The sequence below is a fragment of the Lepidochelys kempii genome, chromosome 7 (assembly GCF_965140285.1).
Source record: "Lepidochelys kempii isolate rLepKem1 chromosome 7, rLepKem1.hap1, whole genome shotgun sequence".
Classification (NCBI taxonomy): Eukaryota; Metazoa; Chordata; order Testudines; family Cheloniidae; genus Lepidochelys; species Lepidochelys kempii.
This window is the reverse complement of record NC_136386.1, coordinates 5,700,079-5,716,597: the sequence shown is the minus strand read 5'-3', so window position 1 is coordinate 5,716,597 and position 16,519 is coordinate 5,700,079. Positions and strand designations below refer to the sequence as shown.

Below are 16,519 nucleotides of genomic sequence, written 5' to 3'. Positions count from 1 at the left end.
GGGTTCTGTAGTTTCCGCATTGGAGTGTTGCACTTTTAAGACTTCTGAAAGAATGCTCCACACCTCATCCTCTCAGATTTTGGATTGCACTTCCGATTCTTAAACCTTTGGTGCTGTATGAATCCTCAGAAATCTCACACTGTACTTTCTTTGCATTTGTTCATTTTAAGAACACTTTTACTGCAGATTTGACAAATCTGCTGGGTCATCATCTGAGACTGTTATAACATGAAATATACGGCAGATTGCAGGTAAAACAGAACAGGAGACATACTATTCTCCTTCAAGGAATTGTCACAAATTTCATTAACGCATTATTTTTTAACGAGCATCATCAGCATGGAAGCATGTTCTCGGGAATGGTGGCCAAAGCATGAAGGGGCATATGAATGTTTATCATATCTGGCACATAAATATCTTGCAATGCCGGCTACAAAAGAGCCATGTGAACGCCTGTTCTCGCTTTCAGGTGACGTTGTAAAGAAGCAGGCAGCAGTATCTCCCGTAAATGTAAACAAACTTTTTTGTCTTAGCGATTGGCTGAACAAGAAGCAGGACTGAGTGGACTTGTAGGTTCTAAAGTTTTACATTGTTTTGTTTTTGAGTGCAGTTATGTAACAACAAAAATCTACATTTGTAAGTTACACTTTCAGGATAAAGAGATTGCACTACAGTACTTGTATGAGGTGAATTGAAAATTACTATATCATTTTTACAGTGCAAATATTTGTAATAAAGATAGTAATACAAATGAGCACTGTACACTTTGTATTCTGTGTTGTAATAGAAATCAATATATTTGAAAATGTAGAAAAACATCCAAAATATTTAATAAATTTCAATTGGTATTCTATTGTCTAACAGTGTGATTGATCGTGATTAATTTTTAAAATCGTGATTAATTTTTTGAGTTAATCACCTGAGTTAACTCCGATTAATCGACAGCCCTAGATACAAACCGTTGGTGAAAAATATTTCTGATTATTAGCAGCTTTATATGCTTGGAAGTAACCATAAGTTCTGCAAAATTAAATTCTTCTATAAACTGACTCCAAAAATATTTTTAAAATTCAGGGTCTTTTTTTTCCCCTGTGAATTAAAATGTTAAAGTAAAATGACCAATTTAAAATCATAGGCACTGATCCTGCAAAGTCTTAGACCACGTCTACATTAGCGAGCTTACAGCAGCACAGCCGTACCAACACAACTGCACCGCTGTAAGATTGCTCATGTAGCAGCTCTATGCCAACGGGAGAGAGCTCTCCCATCAACATAACATGAGCACCGGTAGCTATGTCAGCAGGAGAAGCTCTTCCACCAACATAGCACTCTCCACACCGCTTTTGTCAGAGTAACTTATGACACACTTTTGTCAGAGTACCTTATGCTGCTCAAAGGCGTGTTTTTCATACCCCGTGCGACATACTGTAACTTATACCACCGAAAGTGGCAACGTAGACAAGCCCTCAATCACATGCTTAGTCCCATTGACTTTAATCTGATTATTTACACTGCATAGAGTTAAACAGGTGTGTAAATCTTTGCAAGACTGGGGCCATGTACTATAAACGAATTTACTTACCTGTTACTTACAACATCTTAGACCCTAATCTTAACATGCTTAACTTTAACTGCAGTGAGTAGTGCCAATGAAGTCCTGGAGCTCGCACGCAAACACTGAAGCACATGCATAACGTTCACTTATGTTGTCTTACCGAAGACAGTAGGACTACTCGTGTGAGCAATGGTACACACACATGCTTAAGTGTTTCCAGGACTGGAACTTTAGATTATTAAATGTTAAAGAATTTTAAGAATCCAATTTACCAGTCACCACTTATGCTCTTTATAAGCCTATTGTCCACATCAAATGAGTGAATAAAGTTTGTGGACAACACCTAGCTCAGAGGAGTTGTAAGCAAGGTCTTTGATAAATTTGAGAACTAGTCTGAAATCAACAAAATAAAATATAGGCAAGTGAAAAGTACTACAGTTAGAAAGGAAAAGTCAAAGGCACAAATGCAATATGGATAATAACTGGCTAGGCAGTAATATAGAAAAAAAGGATCTAGAGGTTATAGTGCATCACAAATTGAACATAAGTCAACAATGTGATGCAGTTGCAAAAAAGACTAACATTCTGGGGTGTATTAACCAGCGTGTCCCAAATAAAACACAGGAGGTAACTGTTCTTCTCTACTTGGCACTGGCCTCAACTGCAGAATTGTGTCTAGTTTTGGGTGCCACTCTTTAAGAAAGATGTGGACAAATTGGAGGAAGTCCAGAAGACAGCAACAAAAATGATAAAGAGTATAAAAACCTGACCTATAAAGCAAAGGTTAAAAAAACCTGGATATGCTTGGTCTTCAGAAAAGAAGACTGAGGGGGGACCTGATAACAGTCTTCAAATATATTAAGTATTGTTGTGAACAGGATGGTGATCAATTGTTCACCATATCCACTGAATGTAGGACAAGAAGAAATGGGCTTAATCTGCAGTAGGAAAACTTTCTAACTGAGGCTAGTTAAGTACTGGAATAGGTTACCAAGGGAGGTTGTGGAATCCCCATCACGGGGAGTTTTTTAAAAACAGGTTAGACAAACACCTGTTAGAGATGGTCTAAGTATACCATCCTGGCGGTATTCCACCTCTGACGGTCCTGCCAGGGTCAGAGGTGGAATAGATAACCTCTGGAAGTTCCTTCAAGTCCTACATTTCTATGATTCTATATTAGCAGGTCACATTCAAAACTGATATCTCATCACAAACTTAATACAGAATGTTGAGAAAGTCTTTCTTTCCTATTGGTTACTCTACTAGCATTTAACTCCTAAGAAAAGACGGGTACTACAAACAGTGAAAGCACACTGAGCTTTAGAGGACAAACAGCAATAGTGACCTCTGACTTGGATTTCTTCAGCCGTGTTAACTCAGGCTGGTAGTTCTTCCAACTGGGCCCCAATTCAGCAAACATAAACTTTATGGCCAAGAGTAGTTCCCAAATTGATGGAACTACTTGTGGTAGTAAAGTTAAGCACATGCATAAGTATTTACAGGATTGGGGCCCTGGTCATTAACTGCCAGCAAACGCTCAATCTGGAGAACAATACTGTTTAAGCAACTACCCAACAGTGGTTTTCTATAATATGTAAAATGCATACATTACACTCAACATTAAGTCTGTGACATAAGCAAAAAAGCAAGGGATTCAGGTGGTAATAGATCTCAAATTCTTTCTTGAATGATGCAAAACTCTTCTTCCTGCTATAGTATCCAGGTGGGAGAAGACCCTACTGGCTTCTCTCAGGTTCACAGGGAACCTAACACCACATCATTACTGAGCTCAAATTCTTGTATATCTAGGGAAAGTATAATTCTGTCTTTTAAGTCTTGATGTTGAATGTTTCTGAGACTTGTGTCACAGCCCTTATTTGCTAACATAGTTCTGGCTTGTTATGGAGGAAGCTGTCACTGCAGTAACAGGAACAGAGGAAACTTGATCCAAAACTACCCCAACCTAAAGGCCATGTTTCCTTAAGTCATGTCTACGCTACAAAATTAAGTTGACCTAACTTATGTAGGCATACAGCTGCTACAGTAATTACATCGCTTTTTCTTGTCTACATTTTGCTCCTTGTGTCAGCAGGGCACATCCCCACCAATGCCTGTATTGACTGTACTGTCAGTGTGGGGCACTGTGGGAAGGCTCCTGAAAACCAGTAACAGTTGACATGAGCAACACAATGTCTATATCGACACTACATCGACCATGACTCTACGCCACTCTTGGAGGTGGAGGCATTAAGTTGGTGTAGTGGAGCACTTATGTTGCTGGGAGCCAAATTTAAGTATAGTCACTTCCTTAGTTAGGTCAACGTAAGCTGACTTGCGTCGACCTAATTCTCTACTGTAGACCAGATCTTAGCCATCTGCAGCAGTTTGCCTTCATAAAGGCTTTTCCACCATAAAAATGACAGTCTAATACTGACACCCTCTTTCTACTTCTAAACCCTTACAACAAACGTCCCAAACCAAAAATCCTACCCCCAAGCAGAGTTTTTATCCCAAGAAGGGAGAAGTGACAGAGATTCCATGAAGTCCACTAAGGATTTCACTATTGTTATTTGATGTTCTCAGACACTACAGTGATGAGAAACAGGATAAAACAGAGAGAGAGAGAGATCCCACCAATGACTGAATAGCACAGCCACTGCAATATGGTCTTATGGTGATTTGTTTTTAAACAACATTTCTCTCTTTTCAATGCCTCATAGAAGTATAAAATTTACCATAATGAACTGCAATGGTTTTATTGATGACGCTACAGGCTATCATCAATAAATAGTGAGCTTTTAGAACAAGGAGACGTAATTTGTCATATAAATACACAAAGAATTTATGGAATACAATCTATGCTTGTTAGTGAATTTTAGACCTTAATACTCAGTTTAGTACCATTTTCTGATATGCTTCTCCTTTTCACCAACCCTTCTTCCAAACCAATTAAAGCTCCCAGCTTTTTGAATACTATATGTTGGGTTGGACAGTTCTCTCTTGGCCTCCTTCATTTGCTGAACGGGGGCTCACACCATGCACCTTTTAGCAGAGAAGGAAATGGCAGTTGAGGGGAGGAGGATAGAAGCATGAATAATAGCACAAGAACTCTGGCATCAGATGAAATGTTGCTTAATCTTTACAAGTTGCTGTAAATGACTTAAAAGAAAACTAAGAGAAGATAGAAATATGGGACCAAATTAGTCTCATGTGTAAACAAATGCAACTCTGTTAAAGTCACTGGCATTGTGTCCCACTCACATTGTGCTGAATTTGGTGCACTCTTGATAAAAAACTTAGGATACAAGAGATCTTAGAAGTACTCCTTTCAGGGTTGAGAGCACAGTACAGGCTGTATGCTAATTTACCTTTTGGCCTCTCGAGATTGCTAGTTAGTGCTAATTGTGACAGTTTTTGTGATGAGCACTCCTGTACACTAGGAAATACACAGATACATTTCTTGTAGAACATCGAACAGTCAGTAGATGGTAATCTTTGGGCATTACCAGCCTGTACAAAACCTGAACTAGTGACTGCTTGCCAGTCCTTTGACCACCACCTTAGTGCGTACCAAGAGTGTTTTAAAAGCAAGGTGACCTCAAAGTCCAAATTTAGCGATATTAGTATTACTATCCTTCATGTCAACATTTGCTTGGTTTCTCATTAGTAGGCAGATTCTTAGCATGACAGACTCACTTACTGATGTCCTAGTTCATAGTCACAAGCATGGTAATAAATAAGGTTTCTTTTTTTTTTTTTTTTGAACATTTTGGAGGGAGATAAAACAGTTTAGCCAAAAGTAAAAAAAAAAAAAAAAAAAGACAATTTTGAAACAAAATTACACGATGAACTAGCCCTTAAAAATGAACCAATACATTTGCCTATTTATCTGTTTAAAATGTTGACAAAGGTCCAGTTATTTAAACATGGTTACTGCTTTAAAATGGCTTGTGCCAATCAGTTAGACATACACATTTTTATTTATTTATTTATTGTTAACAGATCCATATATGTTGGTTGTCCTCTTTCTTGCTACTGTCTACTCTTTACACCTTGTTATTACCCGCCCCCCTCAATCAACAATGTTTTTGCTATATAGGATCCCGAGCGGGCCTAATTCTGCATGCTGGATCTCAGGCTGGCTTTTACTATACTGTTTTGAAACATTTTTCCAGTATGTCATGAATACATCAGTATTCCAGCAGAGGGAGAAGAGTGGCAGCAGAAAGAGCAATTCATCAGTTCAATGGACAAGATTACTGACTGTCAAATCAGAAACTAGGAATAATAAAGTCAGATGAGAAACTGATTTTATGGGAGCTGTAGATGGAGTGATAATTTTCTCTTTCGTGGCTTGAGCAGACCAAATGTATATACTACAAGATGAGAAAATTACCATTCTTGCACATGCGTTACTTGTTTTTCTTTCCTGAATCACTCAAGTATCATTGTTTTGAAGTATAAAAATAGTTTTGGGCAGTACTAAAAAAAGATCTGTCAATGGTTTGGGTGCGGGGGGATAATTTTGAATGCATAAATGGGGTTTGAAAAACTCACTTGCTGGGGTGATAAGGAATTTGAAACAAAAAAATCAAGTGGGCATACTGGGGCTAGGGAGCAGAGCAGCCTGAGCAAAAGGGAAAGCCTAGGAGATGAATGATGCAGGAGTCAATATTCCTTTAAGAGAAAGGGAAGGGGGACCAGTTATACCGCTAATATTTTCCTGGAGGAGGGGGCTTTACTGATGAAGCAGAGCAGACCAGGGGCTGCTGTTATTTTAGGTAGAACAGGATGCAGAAAGGAGCCTGTGGGCGGATGGGTGAACTTGTCGGGGGAAAGAGATGTATAAAAGAGAGAAAGGGTGGGCATGAAGGGTGCGTGAGAAAGCAAATGAGGGGGCGTTAAATACAGATGCATAGACAGAGAAAGATAGATCTTTGCAATAGATCTTTGCCGCATCTACAATGTGTAGGGAAAAAAGATGCACCTTGGAATTTCTAAACATATAGACACCAATTTCCTAACTCAAAAAGTGTTGCAATCAACATGGAAGAATTCTTTATTAGACCTTCTCCTAACAGATAAAGAGGAATTGCTCACAGAACTAAAAATTAATGATAGTTTCGTTACAAGTGATCATGACTTGATCACTTTTATAATGTGCAAGCAGGATAAAGACCAAACTAGTAATATATATTACTAGTTTGTGTGTGTGTATTATATATATATATACACACACACACACACACACACTTACTTGACGCTTTAATGGCTTTAATTTCACAAAGCTGAAAATAATTATGAGCCAAATCAGCTGGCAGGAAAAATTTAATCAGAATAAATGTGAATGATAATTGGGCATAATTTAAGAACCCCTTACTAACGTACCCAAAAAGCCACGATCGAGGAAGAAGACTGTACTGATTAAAAAAATGATCTGGTTTAGAAGGGAAGCGAAGGCAGCTGTAAAAAATAAAAAGGTAATATATAACAGATGGAAAAAAGGGGAAATTGATAGTAATGAATGTAAATCAGAAGATAGGAATTGTAGAAAACTGATAACGGAATCCAAGGGACACAAGTAGAAGTCTATTGCTAATAGAGCTAAGGACAGAGTCTTTTAACTATATTAGGAATAAAAAGAATCCTGACAATGGTATTGGGCCAATACTATATGGATCAATAATGCAGAAAAGGCAAAAGTGTTCAATAACTATTTCTGTTCTGTATGGGCGGGGGTCAGGGGAAACAGATGATACTGTTTCATCGTATGTGATAACAACACTTTCTATCCAGCTTGTATCTCTGGAGGTTGTTAAGCACAAACTGCTGAAGTTAGACATTTTTAAACCAGAAGGGCCACATAACTTGCATCCAAAAGTTTTAAAAGAGCTCACTGGACAGTTAAATGTTGATTTTCAATCAATCCTGGAACACGGGGAAGTTCCAGAAAACCGGAAAAATGCTTATGTGCCCATTTGTTAAAAGGGTAAACAAGATAACCTGGATAATTATAGGCACATCAGCCAGACATTGATCCCAAGCAAGACAATGGAGCGGCTGATATGGGACTCAATTAATAAACAATTAAAGGAGGATAATATAATTAATACTGATCACCATGGGTTGATGGAAACTAGATCCTGTCAAACTAACTTGATATTTTTTTTAAATGAAATTACAATAAGGGTAAGGGTAGTAGCGTTGATGTAATATATTTAGGCTTCTGTAAGGTGTTGACTTAGTATCACATGAAATTTTGATTACAAAACAAGGCAGACATTCAATGAATTAAAAACTGACTAACTGATAGGTCTTAAAATGTAACTGTAAACGGGGAGTCCTCATCAAGCAAGTGTATTTCCAGAGAGGTCTGCAGGGGTCAATCTTTGGCCCTATTCTATTTAACATTTTTATCAATTACCTGGAAGAAAACATAATATCATTGCTGATAAATTTTGCAGACACATAAATTGGGGGAGTGGTAAATAACGAAGAGGTCAGGTCACTGATTCAGAGCAATTTGGAATCACTTAGTAAACTGGGTACAAGCAAACAATCTGCATTTTAATACGGATAGATGTAAATATATACATCTAGAAACAAAGAAAGTAGGCCATACTTACAAGATGGGGGAATCTCTCCTGGGAAGCAGAGACTCTGAAAAAGATTCAGGGGTTGTGGTGGATAATCAGCTCAACATGAGCTCCCAATATGACACTGTGGCCAAAAGAGCTAATGCAAGCCTTGGATGAATAAAAAAGGGGAATCTCAAGTAGGAGTACAGAGGTTATTTTAGCTCTGTAGTTGGTACAGGAGTGACCACTGCTGGAATACTTAGTCCAATTCTGGGGCCCACAATTCAAGAAGGATGTTGACAAACTGGAGAAGGTTCACAGAAGAGTCATGAGAATGATTATAGGATTAGAAAATATGACTGATAGTAATAGACTTAAGGAGATCCATTAAGGAGATCCATTTATTTATCTTGACAGAAGGTTAAAGGATGATTTCTGTAATAATCGTAAAAAAATTAAAAGCATAAAAAAGCTGGTTTGAACAGGAAAAATTAACTTAAGTAGTCTCAGCTCTTCAAATTTGTGCATAAAAGGCAAATAGAATAAATCCATCGTATTTTTAAGTTGTTTCACCATATCAAAGAAAAATACACACAAACAAGTAAAACACAATTGAAGGGGTAAAGGAGAGAAAAATTTAAGGGAGACCAGAGGATACTATCTCAAGGAATTTTGCTCCACATCATAAAATAATGCTGTTTTACCCAAGACTATATGAATATAGATAAACTGAAATTTGATCGTCAAAAAAACCAGTTAGCATCTCCCAAAGTATATCAAACACATAGATAAAAGACTCTTCTTACACAAAACCCTACTCATTCAAGTTACTTTCATATCCCCTATCTCATTGAGATAAATGAAGTCTGACTGAATGTTTGAGGTTTGACTGGTTTGCACAGAGAGCTTATTCTGGCTGTTTGGAAGGTCTCTTTACTTTTCACTGAAACCTGCATTTAACACCTGCATCTTATCAAAACATCACCAAGCTGAGTCTGGTAGCACTTCAGTCTTGCTTTGCAACCCTGTGAATATCCTGTTCTTCATGTTTCTCACATCTGAACTATGAGAATACGTTTAAGAAAAAAATATATAGGTAAGTATGTCACAGTACCTTTAAAGTATGGTAAAACTCTGGGTTGATTTATCAGTTGATCGTCATCTGTTTGGATTGTGGAAGCTCTCTCTGACTTACAGTCGTTTAACTCTGAAATGAAATAAAAATATATGACTACTACAATAATAGGAAATTTGCAATCTTATTTAGCTGACATTCCATAATTGCAATTTTTGCCTTGAAATATTAAAGTGCTCTAATACAATGCATTTTACCTATTTTACACCAGAGATTTAGTTTTTACAGTGAATTTAAATGTTAATATATATTGTAAACAGAGAATGTAATTCAGCATAACATGCACAACACATCTTTCAATGATAACCCACCAATTTCAGAACTAATATTTATTTAAAAATGCACCAATTTAAGTCTCAACCATCACACCAATAATATTAATTTAGATTAAAAATGTCTGTATCTAATTTAGATTCTAATCTTGCAATTAGGTGCATTGGTGTGGACTCTTATAAACATACAGAATCTGCTCCTATGTGTCTACAACAGTTGTTCTCAAACTTTTGTACTGGTGACCCCTTTCACACTGCAAGCCTTTGAGTGTGACACCCCCCGCCCCCTTATAAATTAACAACACTTTTAAATATATTTAATACTATTTTAAATGCTGGATGCAAAGCAGGGTTTGGGGTGGAGGCTGACAGCTAGCGAGCCCCCATGTAATAACCTCATGACCCCCTGAGGGGTCCCGACCCCCAGTTTGAGAACCCCTGGTCTACAGGTTCAGGGCCTTAGCAACTGTTTTTACACAAGATTTTTTTCCCTCCACAGTGCAGCTCCACCAACGGTAGCAAAGAACGGCCATTTGTGTACACTGGCCAACAGCATTTTTACCACCGTGGCATGTAACTCAGGTGCCCCATGGTGATAATTTACATGTAACATTGTTCATTATTTCACCACTGACAAATTATGTAAAAGAATGAGAGAGAGAAGCATATTAAGGCCTTATTTACATTAATCTGTTTTTAAACCAGATAATTAAACCAGTGCAAGTCTCTGCATTGACACACTTGTTTTGTTTTAAGTTATAGAAATGTAGCTACTTACAGAGAGAGCTAGCTTCCAGTAACCCTCTCTGGTGCCCATTGTGAAAGGCAGTATAGGCACCCACAATATTACTTTTCTCTTTTGTATCTGCTAGGCCAGCCTTTTTGGTTTGTATCTGCACACTGCCTAACACAATTAGGCTGGGCCCTCTAGGAACTATCATAATATAAATAATGGAATTTTATTAGGAAATAGAGAACCCTCTGCATGTAGATCTCCTCTACTCTATGTTGAAGGTTGCCTAGACGGACAAAAGAAAAAAAGTAATGTAGCCAGAAACTGTATTACCTTTCAGAATGTTCTATGGAGCAGAGACTTTTTGCCTTCTGCTTGCCTCATCAATAACCCATACACTTTTATGTAGAATAGAGTAGTTCTGCATGCAGAGGGCCCTCTATTTCCTAACAAAATTATATCATTTATATTGTGGTAGCACTTAGAAAGCCCAGGCTCTTTGTGCTAGGTACTATGGAAATATGAACCAAAAAAAGTCTATCCCCCAAAGAGCATACAAGCTTGTCTCCACTTACCGGGGGATTGACGCATGGCAATCGATCCACCGGGGGTCGATTTGGTGGGTCTAGTGAAGACCCGCTAAATCGACCACCGATCGCTCTCCCATAGACTCCAGTACTCCACCGGAATGAGAAGCATAAGGTAAGTCGACGGGAGAGTTTCTCCCGTTGACCCATCATGGTGTAGACACCGCAATATGTCCACCTAAGGCACCATCGACTCCGGATATGTTGTTCATGAAACTGGAGTTGCGTAACATAGGTTGACTTAGCCCCATAGTGTAGACCTGCCCCAAGTATAAGACAAGAGGTAAATACAACAAATATTATGGGATCAGAAGTCAGAAATGAGGTTATTATAATCAGCGTGATAAACCACGTGGTAAGCAGTTACCTAACCACTAATCAGTTTTTGTTGGTATCACAGTAGAGTTTTAAGGAAGGATTTGAAGGAGGACAATGTGGTGGCTTTACAGATTTTTATGTGCAGTTCGGACCTTCTGTACATAAGAGGTGGCAAGGAAAAAAATAAGGTACTTGTTGGGAGCTTTTACAAATGAGCAATGAAGATTGGCACAGTTCGCAGAGAATAGTGTAAAAGAGAGGACAGGGTGGGTGGACATGAGCCATGATGGGCCTTATATGAGAAAAGCATTTGGGGCTTGATGTGATGGAGATGGGGAAAACCACTGAAAAGATATAAAGAGAAGAGTAACATGGTCAAAGCACCAAGCCCTACATTTTCAAAACAGCATGTCAGGTTTTAAGCCATACATCTCCCATGAAAAAAATCAATGAAAAAGTATGGCTGCAAACTTGAAGGAATACTTTTAAAATTTGCTGTTAAAGAAAATAAAACATGAGTAATGTTGCAATTCATCGGAGCAAAAGCTAAATCCCAGACAATACATATCAGCAGTTTAAGGAGAAATATCTTTACAAGAAAGTTGTAGTTAATAAAAATCAAATCAAAAGCCCATGAAAAACATTAAAAAGCCAGGAAATTGAAAGTTAAGGTTACAAAAAACTAACATTTGAAAGTATGGAAATTCAAATTTAAGGTAGCCAAACTACTGTTGTCCCTTTTCAAACCAAGGAGACAGTCAAATTTCAGGGCACTGGGAACATTCCAGTTGGAAATAGAAACTGATGGGAGTCGGATTTTTTTTTGATACAATCTTGTTTATTTACAAGGAATGCACAAGTCCTGCTTTTCCAAATGCAGGAGGAACCAAGAATAAAAGCAGCAGTTTCCTAGCTTACAGCCCGAAGCCTTGTTAGCCAACTCCAGACCCAAAAGTACCCTCTAGCTTTTTCCAGGGCCACACTGTGCTCCCTGGGTACTCCTTGGCTTTCTGGCCTTTTGCCTTTGCCTCTCCACTCTCTATATTCTTGTCTGTTCTTAGTTTGTGTATGTTCTCACACATCCACACACACCTGGTCACAGTACCCACTGGAACAACAGCCTATTTGGTGCTAGTTTCTGGGCAGTCTCTAATAGCCCTTGTTTTAGGAGTGGCCCCTTAACTGTCTCTTACAACTATATTAAATGAAGGATGTGGTCACACACATCGGTTTGTACAAGGTTTCCAGTCAATCCATAACAAGGCACCACCCAGCTCATAAAAACAGCCCATGTCTCAGCTTTGCCAATCATCCCAATGAGGCCTAAAATGGTGACGCCCAATAACCCATCTCAAATAGAATATATATATATATATAATAAATTACCAATGATACAAGATTCACTATTTACAGGTATACAGTATCCTTCTGTCAGGAGAAGTTTGCATCACACGAAAGAAGTTATTCCTACCCAAATCCCTTTTGGGCTTTTCTTTCCCTGGATTTCCCTTCAGCCACCAGTGAGGGACTCCTTTCAGTCAGCCCCTGAGGAATATCTAGTGTTTCTGTGGAATTGGTTGGCTGAGGCAGACCCAGCCCATTCTGTTTGAATGGGAGACTGATCTCTGTAACAACTTTTCCAGCCTCAACTTCCACAAATAAATTCTCAGATTTAGGGGGTAGGCAGCTGAAATCCTGTCCCCCAAACTGTAAGCACTAGTATCTAGGTCTAATATGAAAGGGGTTTGAAACACAGATAAGCCAAGACAGGAGCAGTCCCAAAAGCCCTTTTCAACTTTGAAAATGCTAAACACCACCCTACTGACAAATGAAATGATTTTTTCCTTCTTCGCTATTTGCTACTTGCCAGAAACATTCAGCAAATAAACAGGGATCAGTTCTTTCAGACCCACAAGAATTTTGGCAGCTAAGGTTTCCCTGAAATCCCGGGTCTCCAAACAGGTTTTAACCACTGCCCACCACTCCTTTGCTGAAAAGCTACCACAGCATATAGCTGTTATAATGGTTTCTACCGCCTGGGGCAGGACAATTTAGTCACTGCAAACCACTTGCCTACAAACCATTTGTCCCACCTGGGCCATATCTTTAAAGGGCATTTCCACAGACTGAATTTGTAAGACATCTTTTCTGGCATTGATTACACAGTGATTAGCCATAACAAAATCCAAGCCAGTTCTGAGCTCAATCCCCATTTCAGCCACCCCAATTTCTTGTTCAAATTCCAGAGGTGCAATCTTCCACCACAATTTTCCTAAATTTTGGATGAATGCCCTGCCCCAGGCACTATGTCCATTTGAGTCCAGTTTGGCAGTTCAGTTTTGGATCCCCGGTTCCCTTGCCTTTTTTGCACGTCTTGTTTAATATCTGTTTATAATTGAGCCTGTGTCAATCACCGCTATGTTTTTTACAGCTTCTATTACACATTCAATAGCCAACCCCCCCTTATTGTTATTTAACTGCCCAGATCTAAACAAAAACTGGGGCTGATCCTAGTATCTCCACCAAACTTTACTCCCTCAGTTTGGGGTACCCCCATTTCCTGAATTGGAAGAGAGAGGTTTTCACTCGACACTTGCGACAGTCTGTCTTGGCCTGTCATAACTTCAGACAAGTACTTTTATTTGTGGCCAATTTTGTCACAATACCAGCATTTAATTGAACCGTTTCCTTTAATTTTTTGCATTACTGCCAATTTTCCTTGTTTTACAAATTATCATCAGATTTTTTTAATCATACAATAAGGTCATGAGCCACATTAGAATCCCCTCATTCATCATGCATATTTGACGCAGCGCTGTACTTACAGAGCTCATGGCGAGCAGCTTCCACCTCTGGGGCACTGCTACAAGGAAAGACTGAAGTTCTGTGGCAAATTCCATCACCTCTCACAGTGTCTTTGGCATTCTTTTGCAGATCTTGATCAGCAAGTCCAAGTCCAGCTAAGCATCCCTAAATTGGTCCACTGCCAGTGTATCCTGAAAAGCCTCAGTGGTATCAGGGTATGCCAGGAACACTAGTCTCCGCAGGTCCTCTGCCAGTTCAGGTGGGGTTTCTTCTTTCCCTCTTCTATATCTTAGCTGAGCCCTGGCTTGCTCCAATTGATGGGTAGCTCCAAACTGCCTATCAAGGGCTTGTACCAGGTCTGGACAACTCCAGGCAAGTCTACACTCAGTGCAACATCAGCACAGCTGCACCAATGCTGACAGGAGAGCACTTTCCCATCAGCAAAATTAATCCACCTCCGTGAGAGGGGACAGCGCTTAGGTCGCTATCACTTGCGTCGCTCGGGGGGGGGGTGTCTTTTTCACACCCTGAGTGACGTAAGTTACATCGACTTAAGCGGCATGTAGACCAGCCCTCAATCTCTTTTCTGGGGGGTAAATTTTGCAGCACAATCAAAGCTGGGCCACTCAAGTTGGGTGCAGTAACCCCCCTTTCAGTTCCTCGCCACAGCCATTCATTTGAACTATAATGTTGAACTGAGCCAAATAAACCTCTCAGGGAGTTTTTCCCTTGAGATAATGGCTTTTGAATTATCTGAGGTAAGACAGCATGACCTCTCCCCTCTGGGCCACTGTGGGTAACAAATGGGGTAGAAAACTGTTGTAAACATCTGGTCTTATCCAAGTCATCTGGCTGCCCCAATTCCTCATCCAGGTGCTGCCTTCCATTACAAAGGGTGACCCTTTGATTTCCTTCTGTAGCTGAATTTTTAGCTCTGTAAATCCTTGCTTCAGCTTCTCTCGGTTGGCAAGTTCCAGATTGGCCAAGGTTTGCTCAGACACCACTATTTCATGGAATAACTTCTGGTCTGTGGCAGTCAGATTGCTGGTCACCTCATCAATCCATTTTATCATTCCAGCCTGGGTGTGTTGCAGCTGGGTTTCCAGACGCTGTATAGTTGTTGCTCCAGAGATTTCACCTCCATTTGCAAGTCATCTCTGAACCCTTTCTGGCTACCTCCAGATGATTTAATTAATAGAATCATAGAATATCAGGGTTGGAAGAGACCTCAGGAGGTCATCTAGTCCAACCCCCTGCTAAAAGCAGGACCAACACCAACTAAATCATCCCAGCCAGGGCTTTGTCAAGTCTGACCTTAAAAACCTCTAATGAAGGAGATTCCACCACCTCCCTAGGTAACCCATTCCAGTGCTTCACCACCCTCCTAGTGAAACAGTGTTTCTTAATATCCAACCTAAACCTCCCCCACTGCAACTTGAGACCATTGCTCCTTGTTCTGTCATCTGCCACCACTGAGAACAGCCGAGCGCCACCCTCTTCGGAACCCCCCTTCAGGTAGTTGAAAGCAGATATCAAATCCCCCCTCACTCTTCTCTTCTGCAGACTAAACAAGCCCAGTTCCCTCAGCCTCTCCTCGTAAGTCATGTGCCCCAGCCCCCTAATAATTTTCATTGCCCTCCACAAATTCCTTTTGTGAAGCCTCCAGCTCCTGTTTTAGGTACTGTTTTAAATCCCATTGGCCGCTTGTCTGTAAGCACCTTCATTACTTGTTCCATCTTCATTCAGGAGAAACACCAGCTCACAATCTTTCCTTGGAAATTGGATCCCATTACTAACACCAGTGTTGCCCTTTTGACTCAAGCAGCTAGTTACATTTCAGAGTCTTGAGACATTCCAGTTGGAAACAAAAATAGATGGAGTCTGGTATTTTCTTTCATGCAATCTACTTTATTTACACTCCTTGTAAATAAAAAAAAGTCCTGCTTCTCCAAATGCAGGAGAACCACAAACAAAAGGAGCAGTTTCTTAGATTACAGTCTCAAGACTCATTATGCAACATCAGACCCAAAAGCTCTCTCTAGCTTTTCCCAGGGTTACACTGTGCTCACAGACTACTGCTTGGCTTTCTTGCTTGTTCCCTCTGCCTCTCGTTCTGTTCTGCCTGTTCTCTGTGTGTTCTCTCACACACCTGGTCACAGTACCCACTGGAATCCCCCCACCCATATGGTGTTAGTTTCTGGGCAGACTCTAATAGCTCTTGTTTAGGTGTTGCCCCTTAACAGTCTCTTACAACTATCTTACATGAAGGGTGAGTTCTCGTATCAGTTTGAATGAGGTTTTAACTCAACCTACTACAAGGTTTCACCCAGCTCATAACTCTACCTTAACGACCCTACAAACACACCATTGTCCAATCCTCCTTTATCTGCAGTTGGAAGATCGTCAAAACCGTGCATCACAAAACATATCTGCATTCTGGAACTTGATCCCCTGGTCAGTTAGCCAATGTCCAAGTTTGATGACCTTTAGGGAATACTGCAATGGCCATCTGTTTACTCAGGGATTCTTGAAGAAG

At 39.8% G+C, this 16,519-nt stretch overlaps 1 protein-coding gene across 5 annotated transcripts in view; it reads right to left on the bottom strand.

Annotated features, from left to right (window-relative positions):
* ATXN7 (ataxin 7) overlaps positions 1-16,519 on the bottom strand; it is a 127,485-nt gene that overhangs the window by 91,421 nt on the left and 19,545 nt on the right. For all 5 annotated transcript variants that reach the window (XM_073350988.2, XM_073350990.2, XM_073350986.2 and 2 more), the window contains exon 2: positions 9,248-9,340. The gene's annotated coding sequence lies outside the window, so the exon portion shown is untranslated. The remainder of the gene's footprint in view (positions 1-9,247; positions 9,341-16,519) is intronic.